Source organism: Cyprinus carpio, chromosome B4 (genome assembly GCF_018340385.1).
Source record: "Cyprinus carpio isolate SPL01 chromosome B4, ASM1834038v1, whole genome shotgun sequence".
NCBI classification, from domain to species: domain Eukaryota; kingdom Metazoa; phylum Chordata; class Actinopteri; order Cypriniformes; family Cyprinidae; genus Cyprinus; species Cyprinus carpio.
In genome coordinates this window covers 2104390-2120229 of record NC_056600.1, presented here as the reverse complement: position 1 = coordinate 2120229, position 15840 = coordinate 2104390, and positions in this window count along the sequence as shown.

Below are 15840 nucleotides of genomic sequence, written 5' to 3'. Positions count from 1 at the left end.
CAGTTATGTTTATTTTTAAGCAAATTGAAGTAATGAGCATATTTTAATGGTTTTAGTTCTAGTTAGATTTTTAAGAGCCTTTTTACAGATGCCAGACTGTTGCCTCTAGAATTTGTAATCACACAATTTTACACACAACTATTTTTTTGTTTTTTAATTAACTCAACTTTTATTCATCAAGGATGCATTAAATTGATCAAAAGTCTCAGTAAAGGCATTTATAATGTTAGAAAAGGTTTCTATTAAAATAAATGCTGTTCTTTTGAACTTTCTATTCATCTGTGAATCATGGTTTTCATACAAATATGAAGCAGCACAAATTTTTTAACATTAATAATAATCATAAATGTTTCTTGAGCAGCAAATCAGTATATATGAATGATTTCTGAAGATCATTTGACACTGAAGATGCTGAAAATTCAGCTTTGATCACAAGAATATATTACAGTTTAACAGATATTCACACAGAAAACAGCTGTTTTACATTGTAATACTTTTACACTTTTTTTCGATAAAAAAAAAAGCTTTGCTGAGCAGAGGAGACTTAAAAACTTTAAAATCCTTTGAAGAGTAGTGTGCATGAATCAAACCCTTACTAACACCGTCTTTAACACGCTGTTTTCAATCAGGTCCAGTCTCCGGTGCAGGAGAGTAACAGAGACAGGGATAAAAGCTAAAATACAGGTACAGTATGACTGCATGTCTGATATGTAACATAGTTTGCTAATAGTGCATGTAGGGCGAAACACCGGACACACACACACACACACACACGGTCAAACGTGTGTCTCTGGCTTCCTACAGTAAGTGCAGCGCAAGTGTCCTTATCAGTGTGTGTGTGAGACACTCGTCTTTCTCTCTGTATGTTTCCATTTAAAGTGCGTCCTCTGTATCACCTCACACTCTCTCTAGCACACACACACACACACACACACACACACACACTTATCAGTGTGCACACACACACACACACACTCAGAGACTCTGCGTACGTTCCAGATAACAGAACACGCTCTTATCAGACAGAGATGAGTGCTAATGGAGGGAAGGTCAGTCGTGAAGTTATGAGACACACACGTATGCCAAGGTGAACACAGACAGCGAGCGATCTTAGATTATCATGTCATGCTCTTATAGATCATATTCTGCTCTCTGGGACTAGGAATGAATACTGTAAACACAAACTGCTCACTGCTTTTCACGTACTGTTCACTGTATTCTGATATCTTCACACATACTGTATCGAAAAAAAGTGTTTATTGATATTTTCTGCTTTTTATTTATGATATTTTCTGTTTGTTACTGTATTCTCATATTTTCTACACATTCTGATATCTTTATACACTGAAATTTACTATATTCTTATATTTTATGCACTTTATTTAATGTTTTTATAGATGCATTTTATTTACTGTTTTCTCCTATTTTCTGCACTTTATTTAATATATTCAAAATTTTTCTAAACTTTATTTACTGTATTCTTATATTTTATGCGATTTTTTACTGTATTCTGGGATTTTCTGCATATTATTTACTGTTTTCTCATGTTTTCTGTACTTTATTGAATATATTCTTAAATTTTCTGCACTTTATTTAACATATTCTCATATTTTCTGTACTTTATTTACTGTATTCTCATGTTTTCTGTGCTTAAATAATATCTAATTTTTGCACTTTATTTTACTGTTTTCTTATATTTTCTGTATTTTATTTACTGTATAGTTCCTGCACTTTATTTAATATATTCTCATATTTTCTGCACTTTATATAATATATTTTCATTTCATGTTTTTTTACTGTATTGTTATATTTTATGCACTTTGTTTTGTGATATTTTCTACATTTTATTCACTGTATTCTCATATTTCCTGCACTTTATTTAATATATTACCATATTTTTTGCACTTTATTTAATATATTCTAAAACGTTCTATACTTCATTTACTGTATTCTCATATTTGATGCACTTTTTTTACTGTATTCTGGTATTTTCTGTGTATTATTTACTTTATTCTCATGTACTTTATTGAATATATTCTTAAATTTCCTGCGATTTACTGTATTCTCATATTTTCTGCACTTTATCTACTGTATCCTTGTATTTTCTGCTCTTTATTTAACTAACTGTATTCTCATATTTTCTGCACTTCATTTACTGTATTCTCATGTTTTCTGTGCTTTAATAATATCTCATTTTTGCACTTTATTTTACCGTTTTCATATATTTTCTGCATTTTATTTACTGTATATATTTACTGTTCATTTTATATACTTTTTTAACTGTATTATTAAATTTTCGGCACTTGGTTTTCTGTGATGTTCTATGTTTTATTCACTGTATTTTTCATATTTACTGCACTTCATTTACTGTATTCTCACTTTGTTCAGCCTCGTGATCATATTCTGATTCTCTGTGTTTGCATCTCAGTTTGTGTCTCATTTCTTTCAGCTTTTCCCCCCACCATGATTTATTTTCCATCGACACGTGTCAGAGTCCCAGTGCAGCCACACAGATGAGTTTCCCTCCATTTTTAAATTGAGACAGAATTAAATGAAATTAAATGAGGTATCAGATGTCGAGCGTGTCTCTGTAGCCGTCGGCTCATTTCTCTTTCACTCAGTTACACGCAGAGAGAATATCATCATTTCAAACACCTCTCCAGTGTTTTCTGTCATTCACCACAGCCACACTCGTTCTAAAGGTGGAATACTGTCATAAAAACACATGCATGCATGAGGAATGAGAGATACTGGGCCTGATATTGTGGGCTTGTGTTTGCAGGAGACAGTAGAAAATAAACCAGAATCCCTCAGATCCAGAGCCACAGATAAAAACACAGAGCGACATGAAGAACATCATGCATGCAGGTGAAATCATGTGAGTCACGTTTGCACCATATAACACACTCACACACACACAGAGCTCAAATACTGAAGTCTAGTGTGTGTCATGGTGTTTATTGTTAAACAGGTTGAATTTATGATTGATGTTGATATAGTACAGCAGTTAAAAATTTGTAAGAAATCTCTTCTGCTCACCAAGGCTGCATTGATTTGATCAAAAATACAGTAATACTGTTAAATATTATTACTGTTTTCTGTGTGAATATATAGTAAAATGTAATTGATTGCTGTGATTTGCTGCTCATTTATTATCAGTTATTATTAGTGCTCAATACTAATACTCAAACATGTTTTTTGAGCAGTATATTAGAATGATTTCTGAAGATCATGTGACACTGAAGACTGGAGTAATGATGCTGAAAATACAGCTGCGCATCAGAAATAAATGACATTTTAACACATATTCACATAGAAAACAGCTATTTTGAATTGCAACAATATTTCACAATATTACTGTATTTGTAATCAAATAAATGTATCCTTGGAGAGCAGAAGATACTGTACTTTTTGTTTCAAAAACAAACAACATTTGACCGCTAGTGTTTGTATATATGTATTTGTATCTATACATATATAACGACTGCATTGAGGTGGCAAGTTTTACACAACTGAGCACTAAAAGTCTATTTGTTATGTGAGATTTTAATCAAGAGGGGTCGTTTAATTGGGTTTAATTCAGAGAGAGCGAGCTGCCTAACTGTGTGCTCTTTAGACGCCGGGAACTGATCACCTCTAATCAGGGACCCTGATTAATTACCCATTAGGCAAAGCGTGATTGTTTATATAGTGTGTCATTCAAACAGAGCACCAGGTAAACATACACACACCGGAGAAACAAACACTGACATGCTCCTCACACACAGTATGCAGCTAGTTTTTAGACAGCAGTTAATATGACTAAAATGCACTACATAGACAGCAACACTACTCTGTGTAGAACTACACAGCAAATATTAATGTCATAAGAACGTTTCATAAACATTATTTTATTTTAGGAATGTTTTTGTCCTAACGTTTACATAACCTTTAGAAAATGTTAGGGGAATGTTCCCTGTTAGCTGGAATAAGTCAATAAAAATAAAGGTTCTTTATTGGCTCTGATGAAGAACCTTTAACATCCATGAAAGCTTTGCATTCCACAAAAGGTTCTTATAGCGGAAAAAGATTCTTTAGATTTTTTTAAATACTCTTCACACTCAAGGAAAATATGGTTCTTCATGAAAACCCCCTTCTGCAGCCTTAATTTTTAAGAGTGCGCTCACGGCTATGAAATAAAACTGATTTCGCTGTCTTGATATAACCTTTAAATCAGCTGCGTTTTCATTAATTGTGTGCTCAAATCCCTGAGCCGCTAATGGTTTAAGAATGAGGTCAGTGTGCAGAATCGAGGGGTTTGAACACGTTTGCTCTTATCTGCTAATGAAGAGATCCTTCAGTCAGTTCGATTACACAGAATGACCTCAGAAGAGTGGATAGTGAACACAGAGTTGATGCTCAAGTGTTTGTGTGAGAGCGGTCACATTCACAAGGTGCGCTGTAGCAGAAATGAGCATTATCTGGCATCAGTTTTTCTCTCCAGCTCAACTGGTGTAATGACAGGGCAATCGTTTGAAGAGAATCTTCCTGAGAAAACTGTATAAACCCCAGCAGCCACTGAACTTAATTAATAACACATCTGATTAATAGAGTGCAGCAGGGGTGGCATTTTGCACACTTCCGGTTCCATCTTCATGAAGCCTGTGGTTTTTTTGTGATTAAATGTCTGAAATAAGCTCAAGATATTTTCACATTTTATTCTACGACATACAAAGCTGTGATGCTTTACTTAAAGCTGCATTATATAATTAGTTTTAATGCATTAATTTTTTTTTTTGTAATACATAGATGTGATGCTTTACTTAAAGCTGCATTATTAATGTTTATCTCCTATAATGACATTAATTATCATTGTTGACTTGCATATTATGAAAAGATATAAGCGTTAAATTAAATACTTTATCATGTATGATCTGGTCTTGGGGCATGAAGGTCCTTTTATTGTATATGGATACATATGCCGGGTTGATTGCTCCTAATCTGGTGGCTACGATAATGAATTAGAAACACGACAAAATAGCGTAGATGCCATTTTCTTCAAATACACGCGGTGTTATCAGTGTTGGTTCCATTTACCTAACTTTGCTTACAATCCTTATTTTGGATATTAGATGCATTTTAACTTTGCTTACAATTATTATTTTACATAAGTAAAACGTTACCAAACCCTCTTTTGAATTTTTTAGAGTTTTTAATTGTGGTTGATTTTTGAGGACTGCGTTTGCCAAGCATTCAAACCTGTAGATCACATTTGTGTGTCAAACTCTTACTCTCTTAGCGATGACGTCTTGTGTTTTGGAAACATCGCTCATCTCTTGACATGCGTTCAGAGATACTGACTCATATTTAAATCTGTTTCAGTGTTTTGTGTGGAGATACTTTCCTCAAGGGGTCGTTCAGTAAAGTTTTGTAAAATCTGAAATGCATCTGCTGCTCGGTGGATTGTGTGCTGATAGTTTAGCTTGAGATGTTGTCTTTTAGATTAGGCACACGTCAGTGCTTCTCCTCCTGTTGAATACTAATGCATTCTTGCTCATTCATGTAGCCAGATGTTTGACTGGTCAAGAACTCCCAAAAATATGTTCTAAAGGGTCAAGGGGCTTGTTTCAAACCGTGAACCGTTTCAGAACCGTGAGACGCGAGGCAGTGGAATATGCAAAAATGTAGAAAATCTTGAGACGTGTTTTTTTTTTTTTTTTAAGTTGAACTTCTTTTAACTAGAGCACCACATTTTTTAAATGCATGTCATGCATGAGACGCTGCAAAAGACACGAGCCTTGAACGCAGCTGTCAAACACCGTCTAGCCTAGCGAGTTTATATAGAAAAACAGTGGAAAAGTAGCGCACTAATTATGTGTGAACGAACGCTAAGAATGTTTTGCTAACATTCAAATTAAGTTCTGTATGTTCTCTAAGCATTCAAAATCACCAGTTGTTTTTTATGTTTTGTGAATGTAAAGGAAACATTCCATTTTATCATTTTGCAAACATTATTGGAACGTTACATTTGAATGTTCTCTGAACACTCTAAAATGATTGCAACATTTACTATAAAAAACGTTAGACGAACATTCCGCTGAAATGATCAGATTTGAATGAACGTTCCTGGAAGAAGGTTCTAAGAATGTTTTGCTTATTTGAAAATGTTATTTCTGAATGTTCAGAATGTTTATAAAACATTTTTTTTTTCTTGGTTATTTGAAATTTTTCATTTTGCAAATGTCTTGGTTCCCTGAACCATCTGAAGAACAATTTACAAAAGGCCCAAATTTCCAAACTAAAATGTTTCAGAAAAATGGTCCATGGATGATGGATAAATGTTAATAAAGACCAGATAACTTTGAATGAATGTTCTATTAATGTTACTGGAAGAATGTTTGTTCATAACCTTTCCAGAACGTTAGTTCTGAGATTGTTCCCTTTTAGTTGGGTTCCAACTTTAAACAAACAAAAAAACATTATTGCTCCATGTTTGCTCTTCCATATCTCAGGGCAGTTTTACATTTACATTTAGTCATTTAGCAGACACTTTTTTCCAAAGAGACTTACAAATGAGGACAATGGAAGCAATCAAAAACAACAAAAGAGCAATGATATATAAGTACTATAACAAGTCTCAGTTAGCTTAAACGCAGTACACGTAGCAATGGCTTTTAAATAATATAATAAATAAAAAGAGATAGAATAGAAAAAGAATAGAGCAAGCTAGTGTTAGAGGTCTTTTTTATAATTGTATAATAAATGAAAAGAAAATAGATAGAATACAAAAAGATTAGAAAGGTAGTTAGATTTTTTTTTTTTTTTTTAAATACATTTTGTGTTAGAAATAAATTAGACACAAATGAGTCAGCAGTTGTCATGACATCTTTAAAGACAAATTCAAGCTCATATTTAGTTTCGCAATGAAAACTGATTGTTGATGATTTCAGGCAGCTCTTTCTATTAACGGTCTGTTAGCACGTCTCGTTCATTCTCTCATACAGATGGTGCTGTTTAAGAGCAGACGGCGGCCGTTCTAAAACACACGGCTGCTGTGGTCTCACGCTGACCTATAATCTGCTCTCACACCCCACAAGCCGGTTTTGTGTTGTTCTCAACATGTTGATGCAGCAGATTTGAGCTGCTCGGGGACATAATTAATGATCTCATTAGAGGGACTTGTTAGCGAGGACAGAGGCTTTGAGTCCACATATGCTCGTTAGTAAAGCGCTTTCAGAATTGCTGCCGTTAAAACAAAAACATTGAGGGTCAGGGAGCGTCCTGCAGTTAGAGAGCTTTGATTCATCACGAGTCTGATCTTCAGAATCTGATTGTGAATCTGAATCTTCATTAAGGGCAGTTTTGCAAAGGTTTGCCTGAGATATAATCGACCTGGTCTAAAATAAGCACAGAAAGGGATTTAGTCCCAGTTTTCAGTGCTCTGCCACAAATATTGTTCGTTTTCCTTCTTTTCTAGCCTGTTACAAAAAAAGTCCATCAACTATGTGACCATCTCACCAGGACATAAATGCACTTAATTTATAATGTTTTTTTTTATTTTTTTATTGTGCTCAAAACTCTTAATACACATTAACTCCAGACACTCTATTTTCTAAATCGGATATGAATTTTATTATTGAACCTTGAACCCTCTGGTGATCATAAGTCATTTTAGAATGAATAGTCATTTTTTACTTAATCAGAATGGTGCAAAACTTGGTAACTTTAATGACACTTTTCATATGAATGCACAAAGAAACTGTACTCACAAAACTCTCACTTGTGCTTTCCACAGTCAGTAAAGACCACCATAGCAATTGAATGGCAAGTAGGAAAGTACGGAGCAATTTTTATGGCACAAATCAGCCACAATGAGTCTTTGACAGCGTATAAATATATATTCAAGTGCAGAACCTAATGAAAATATGTATGTCTGAAAATAGTCATATAAATAGTTTGTTGGTGTTGGTGCATAATTTGGAGGTGAATATTGTATAGTACACTCTAAAGAATAAATAAGGGCACCTGTTAAAAATGAATGTAAAAAATAAATAAAATGCATGGCTGCGAGGTAAAAAAAAAAAAAATCTCATTTATACAATTAAACCTTGAAACCTTAAAGTCTCAGCGAGTTCTGTTAATATTGTGTGTAACAAACTCAAGTTTTTGCATTAATTGATTTTCCTAGAAAACAAAGTAAAATTATCTTGTTAACTTTGGAAATTGAGCGGTAGATTTCTATCTCCCAGCATAGTTTGCATAGAACTGGATAAGGAGAATAAATGTTGAAATGAATGTTTTTTGTTGAGCCGACACATTATTTTTTAGAGTGCATCATGAAATTCTAAATCCCCTCAAAAAACTAAAATTTAAATATTAATGAAACAGAATATAGTACAATCATTTAATTTTTTTAAGTGATGCTTACTGTCTTTGATCTTACTTGAACACTGAGGATAAAAAGTGTGACCAACAAGAGAGGAATAAAAGGTTCAAAGGAAAGAAATGTCTTACGGTTGCATCAAATACAGCTTGTAATGGAATCTACTGTAATTACTTCAGAGGTCGAAATAGACTGGTAAAGAAATAGATTAGAGATTCCCATGACACTGACAGACAGAAAAACAATCATCACACACAATTTAATAATGATAATCCACTAACAAGCCCAAATACTCAACTTTATTCTGAAAACAAGGCCAGAAAAGGCATCCACGACTGCCTGGATTTCTGTCTTCCAGAACAAAACAAGTGCAAAGTCTTTTATAATAAGCAGAACTAGCAGCCCTGACTAAGTCATACTCTCATTCAAGAGTTAACCTAGTCTAGTTAGCTGGTAGATGTTGGAACAGCATCATCCTGACAGCGTTTTTCTGCACTGACAGCTCTTATGATGAAATAGTTATTTCTTACAAGCAACATTCATTGTTTTTTTTTCTTGGCAGACAGCTGTAATCTCATGTCAGTTGTGTTTGTCTGCCTTTTTACGTAGAGTTTTGCTCTTTTCCATTAGTGCCAGTGCTTTTGTATAAGCGTCTGGAGTTCTAATGAAGAGTTTATCGCTCTTGGATGAATTCTGAATGAATTCTGCTCCTCCTGTCATATGGAGAACAATGGTGCTTTAATGCGGCTCATATTTCATGTAGGCCGTGGTGGTGTTTATTTCAGAGGTGTGTGTGGGTCACAGACGCTCTCCGTGGGCTTGTCTCTCAGTTCCAGCTCAAAGCTCTGTGTTTATGGAGCTCGTATGCCATTAATCATTTTTCAGCGAAATAATGGTGTCATGCCATAATCCATCATGCACACAGAGCGCTGGGCATTACAGGATGTAATTACACTTAAGAGAGTGTGTGTGTGTGTGTGTGTGTGTGTGTGTGTGTGTGTGTGTGTGTGTGTGTGTGTGTGAGACACTGGTTTCATGTTTGGACTATGAGGATTCATAATGGCAGGCTGTTTAAATACTTAATAAATACTGTCATTTTTCCATTTCTGCTGATAGTGTGACTGGCGTTCTGAGTGTTTTGTTGTTTGTTTGTTACTAATAAGCTGTTGCTAGGGTGATCTGCATGGTTGCTAGGTGTTTTTTTTTCCTGTCAGAGAGTCTGGGGTCTTCTGCTCTGTAGATCCTTCAACTTGAGGGCAAGTAAATGTATTTTCATGTTAGGGTGAACTATGCCTTTAACAGAGAAGAACTGCCTTAATGAATGCCTCATCTGATACAAATGTATGGAAATTTTATTTACAATTAAAATAAATGCTGCACCAAGACGCCCAAACGCATGATCTTTTAACAGTCCAGTGTCTGGGCGGATTATATCTGGATTATTTTCTTTAAACCATTTTCTCTTAGTGAGGTCATTTTTAAGTTTTTGATCAATATCAAATGTGCAGGGTACAAAAACACAGGATCCTTGTAGAGCTTCTACTCTCTGCGACAGACTGATACTGAAGCCACAAAAAACACCTAAAACACAAACAGAAGGAAGTATGGTTATAATCGTACAATGTTTGTGATGCAGTTAATGCTTTTTTATTTCACAAATGTCACATGAAAGTGCTTTCATAATATTAATTAAAAAGCTTGTTAAAAAGAGGAATAATAAGAATGAGACCTTGTATCAGAGATCCAGTGATATATATATTTACAGAATATACAAACACAAATAAAACACACAATTAGTCCAATAATATAGAATCGACAATATACTATTAAAAAAACTATATACTCTCTATAAAATCTCAAAACTACAGAAGGTTTACCAGAGAAGAGAGCTGAAATGACAGAATCAGCACTATAACCTGCTCACTTGGTTACGGAAACTTCTACTTCATATCAGTTCAGGCTGATTGAGATCATTAATAAACTGAGGAATAACCAACTAACAATACCGTACTCTCTTGTTGTTTTGGTGAATATGCATGCATTCCTTATTTAACCTGATTAAACCCAAAATTAGCATTAACAGCCACAAAAATATACAGTATAGTCTCCATATCCAGGTTATGTTTCCACACACACTGGCGTTTCCTCTGAACTACAGAGCGAGTGTCTGTCTGCATTCATTAAGATGAACCCTGAGAACAATACAGAGAGAGAGAGAGCAGCTGAATGTGTGTAAATGATTTGTTCTGTTTGTGTTTGTGTAATTGCTGTGCTGTTTAGTTCATTTGAGAGGAGTTTGAACACTCATTATTCTGGAGCTGCGGCTTTAGCTTAATAAGAATCAACTCATGCAGAAATATTCATGTTTTCATTAGGTGTGTGTGTGTGTGTGTGTGTGTGTGTGTGTGTGTGTGTGTGTGTGTGTGTGTCTGTGTTTGTGTGTTTGCACAGCCTTTACACAACCTACTCTATCTATCTATCCATCCATCTATTGTTCTAACTATCAATTTATTATTCTGTCATAGATATATGAGATCTTGACAGCATTCATTTCACTGTATCATCACTGTAAAATATTTTATGTTTCAGAGAAGAAACGTATTACAGGTTTGGATCAACATATAGGGCGAGTGAATTATGTTTTTATTATTAAGCTTAATTTCCCTCTCCAAAAAACAGCTACCAAAAATATATCTGATATGAACATTTAAAAAATTCAAGAAACTCCCACAAAGGCTGTAAAATCTGAAATCACCAACAGCTAACAGTTTCTGTGAGCAAAACAACTTGATGAACAACTAAGAAAGGTCTTGTGAAAGTGTGTGAGTTCAGAGAATAGAAAATACAATGGAAGTCAATGGAAAATGACAGAAAACTGTTTGTGTGTGACTCTGATGTTTGTCTGCTGAACACTATATATATCATCTGTATGCGGCGTGAACCTCCGAGCCCAGAGGACCTGTGTGAAAACAGCCATTAGACCTCCAGACATCTGCCTGAACGCGTTACTGTGTCGTGAGCGTCTCCCGCTCTAATCTCAGCGGCTCCAGGAAGCAACGCTTTATTTATCACAATGATTTTATCAGAGTCAGTGAGGGACCCTGCTGTCTATTAAACTCACTAGAATATACACACCACGTCTAGTGAGCGAGTGAGATGAGGGTCGTCTGAGGTCGAGCGGCTTGTGTTTGAGTCCCACAGGCGGACGCTCTTCTTTACTTCAGCCTGGAAGATTGTTCCCCACATAAAACCTCACATAGAACTCACTCGAGGCAAATGTGTGTGTGTGTGTGTGTGTGTGTACTTGTTTATGCTACATTGCAGGGACCAAATGTAAAACCAAATAGTAAAACCTGAAATTTTTGACATTGCAGTCTCCACAAGGGGGAAAAAATTATAAAAAATTGTAAATTATGGCTATCTGAAAGTGTAAGAATGCAAACAGGTTTTCTGTAAGGGGTAGGTTTAGGGTTAGGGGATAGAAAATATCATCTGGTCAGTATAAAAACTATAGAAGTCTATAGACAGTCCACACAATTCACAGAAACAAATGGGTGTTTGTTTTTTTTTTTTGTGTTTTTTATTATCAGTCTTAATGGTCTTTGTGCTTTATGAAGGCTTGGTGAGAGGAGAGTGTGTGTGTGTGTGTGTGTGTGTGTGTGTGTGTGTGTGTGTGTGTGTCCACTCTCTGTATGTATTCCAAAGTATTTTGAATCCACGTTTTCTGCTGTTTCAAGCTCTCCAAACGTCCCTTTCGCTCTCTGGATAACCGCATTAACACTAGGTTTGTGTAACTCGTCTGAGAACAATGATTGTAATTGTGCATTATTCAGCATTATAAATTATATAATCAGCAGGAATTAAAAAATCTCATAGGACACTTCAGAGATCATTAGATGTGTTTAATATTATGTATATAATGACAGTGTCCTTTATATGGTGGTGATGATGATAATGATGATGTAAACAGGACGTCTGCATAAGAGCCGTGTTTCTATTGATCAGTAGGAACAGAAATAAGCCCCTCCCTTCTCCAAAAACACACTTCACATCCCATAATAATCCTCTCTGTATGAACTATAGAGAAAAACATTCATCTATCCATCCATCCATAGTAGCTATCTATCTGTCTATCTATCTGTCATATTTAATCGATCATAAAAGTTTTTAAAAAATTGTATTAATAAACATCAATAAGAGAATGGGTGATGCGAACGTCACAGATATGAGGCAAATTCACAGTAGTGTCAGTATGCAGTTTTTAGTGTATACTGTGCTCTGTAGTGGCCAGTACACTAGCACTGAATTCAGAATAGCATACTAGCATTCTGCTCTTACTCTTTCTGCCATATGTTTGTAAAATAGCATGTGATAGTATTCTGAATTCAGTCAGAGGTCAGCGAGAGGAACCCGTCTGTGCTGAGAAGCACTAACTGTTTCTGTTTCTGTCAGAGCAGGAATGATGAGAAAGCAGCAGGAGAGTTGAACGTCTGCATGTGTTCCAGAACGCTGCCTCCTGCTGGACACACACTCACACACACGTGCGTCTCATTAACCCCGTGTGCCCCTCAGATCCGCGTGGGCAGGAGAGGCCGTCTGCAGAGAAGCATCATGAGCATCAGTGTTTTGTCTGATGCTCCACACTAATACACACCGGCTGCTGCTGTCAGCGTTTAGATGGTACGTCCACAGTCCGTTCACGGTCTGATCACCAGCAGATTTCTCAATTTAAACCATTTCTAGTCATTCAAGTGATCAGGTCTATATCAATTAAAATATGTTTTCAAGGTACCAGGTTCATATGATGAGCAAAATATAGCGATTTGTGAATGAAACGTTCTTTTGAAAAGAAAATGGAAGTGCAGAAAATTTTCAGCCGAGAAATGTAAATCAGTTTTAGTTTTGTTTAATGGTAATGCAAATTATATTTAAGTTGTGATATTTCACCCAAAAATGAAGATTTGGGGAAATGTAGCATTGCATCAGTGTCTCAGCAATGGATGCTCTGCAGTGAATGGGTGCCGTCAGAATGAGAGTCCAAACAGCTGATAAAAACATCACAATAATCCACAGCACTCCAGAACATCAGTTAACATCTGGAGAAGACAAAAAAAACAATCCATGACTAAGTTTTTAACTTCAAAACCGTCGCTTCCAGCTAAAAATACTTTAATATTTTACTTTTTGTGATCTAGAAATAATATTTTAGATTATTAAAGTCTCATGTGTCTTGTTTACCAACATCCTGCAATCCAGTTTAACCAGATGACAAATGTGCTCAAGTAAGGTTATGTTGTGATTTGAATAATGTCAATTAAGTCATTAAGTTATTGCATTATAACTTAAGATTTTTGGTATGTTTGTTCCTCATTTGCATAATTAATTTCATGAACCAAGTGCTAAAAGTGTGCAAACGAATCAGTGGCTGCAGTTCGTGGCTGCACATGACGCCTTTAATTAACCTATAATGTCAATTAAACTTCAATTAAAAGTTGCATTTCTTGTAACTTTTGTAGATTTGTGTCATTTGTGTGAAGTTGAGCCTTCACATGACAGTTTAAGAGAGCTTTGATTGGCTCGTAATGAAGATGTCACGCACAATCAGAGCTCACATCTACAAACCCCCTGCGGTCACCGCGCTGGACATCACAGCAGTGATGGATGATGGGAGAAAACATGGCGTTATGGGAGCGCAGGAGGAGCGTGACAACAGGAGCTCAGCAGGATTGGTGAGGGGATTGATTAGAATCTGACATTTATAAATTGCTCATCGAACATTTTTTACATTTAAGATGTTAATATGACATTTTTTCTAATGTTATTACTTGTTTTAGAACATTCAAAAGTAACAATCTTTCAGTTTTCTCAAAATGATGAAATGGAATGCTCCCTTAAAGGGATAGCTCACCCAAAAATAAAATAATTACTCACAGTCAACACGTTCCAAATCCATAAGAACACAAATTCAGATATTTTTGATGAAATCCGGGAGCTTTTTGACCCTGCACAGACAGCAAGGATCCTAACGCGATCAAGGCACAGAAACATAGCAAGGACATCTGTAAAATAGTCCATGTTAATTTACAAAGCAACGAGAATGCTTTTTGTGTGCAAAGAAAACAAAAATAACGACTTTATTCAACAATTCTTCCAGTCTCCTGCGACGTGTTTGGAACGACATGAGGGTGAGTAATTAATGACAGAATTTTCATTTTTGGGTGAACTATCCCTTTAACATTTGCATAGCCAAGAAAGAACTCTTAAACATTAAAAATGCCAAACAATTTTAATGTTGAGAGAGCATTCAGAAGTAATGTTTTCATAACCTAATGGCAACGTTAGAAAAATGCTCTTGCAACAAATTTTTGTTAGTTGCCCAGGTAACAATTTTAGGTTATAAAAACGTTATGCGAAAATTGTTTTAAAATGTCCAGAATTCTTGATGTGATTATAACATTAAAGGTTACAAGAATGTTTCTCACAATATTACCCTAACTTTATTTTCAGTTAGCTATGATGTTATTTGAATGTTTCTTTTTAATATTCTAAGAATGTTCAAATGTCCAGTTTTCTTGTTATTTAAAGGTTACTTGTTTCTTACAACATTCTGCTAACTCTGTTTACTCAAAATATAACATTATTTCAACGTTTTTAATTCCTTAAATGTTAAAATTTCTTGTGATTATTGTTATTTAAAGGTTGCAAAAAATGTCTTAGACCTTTCAGTTACAAAAAACATCATAAGGACGTATTGAGAATGTTATTCTAAGAACATACAGTAGTCTCAGCATTATGAGAATATATCAAATATTACTAAAGTTCTAAGAACGTTCCATAAGAACGTTTTGTCCTAACATTTATATATAACTTTTAAAGTTTGAGTGAAGGTTGTGAGAATATTCCCTGTTCACTGTACAACATACAGTGATTATTTCATTACATTTAATTCTGTTTTTACTGTAATTTTGTACCTCAACCTACAATTTATAACCTTCATGGCAGGTTTTCCCAAGCAGAGGCTCATGAGTTGATCAGAAGCTATACTAATTTAACTTAAAAATGTATATGTTTCTCTCCTCACCAGAAAGGCGTCTGAAATGTCTGTGTTCCGCTGCTGTTTGGACATAATTACAGGAAGACACGCCTGCATTTCCTCTGGATGAAGATAACCATTGTGTTTTCATGCACTGCTCAAGATTTTTGGCTTTTTGTAATGTGTTGTTTCAGAGTAGAGAAAAGAAAATGTCCACAGTGTATACTGTATTGCTCTTTATCCGTTTGCATTTGTAGATTTCAGCTTATAATACATTTTTAAAGGCTGTGATTTTTTTCTTAACTTCAGCACCAAACTTTATTCCTATCTATATTCTGAAGGGTTTATTCATACATCATTCACACTTATTTATTTATCATTTTATTCCTAAAAACATTCTGGTTGTTCACCGTATTTTCTGATTTATTGAGTGATAAAAAATAAA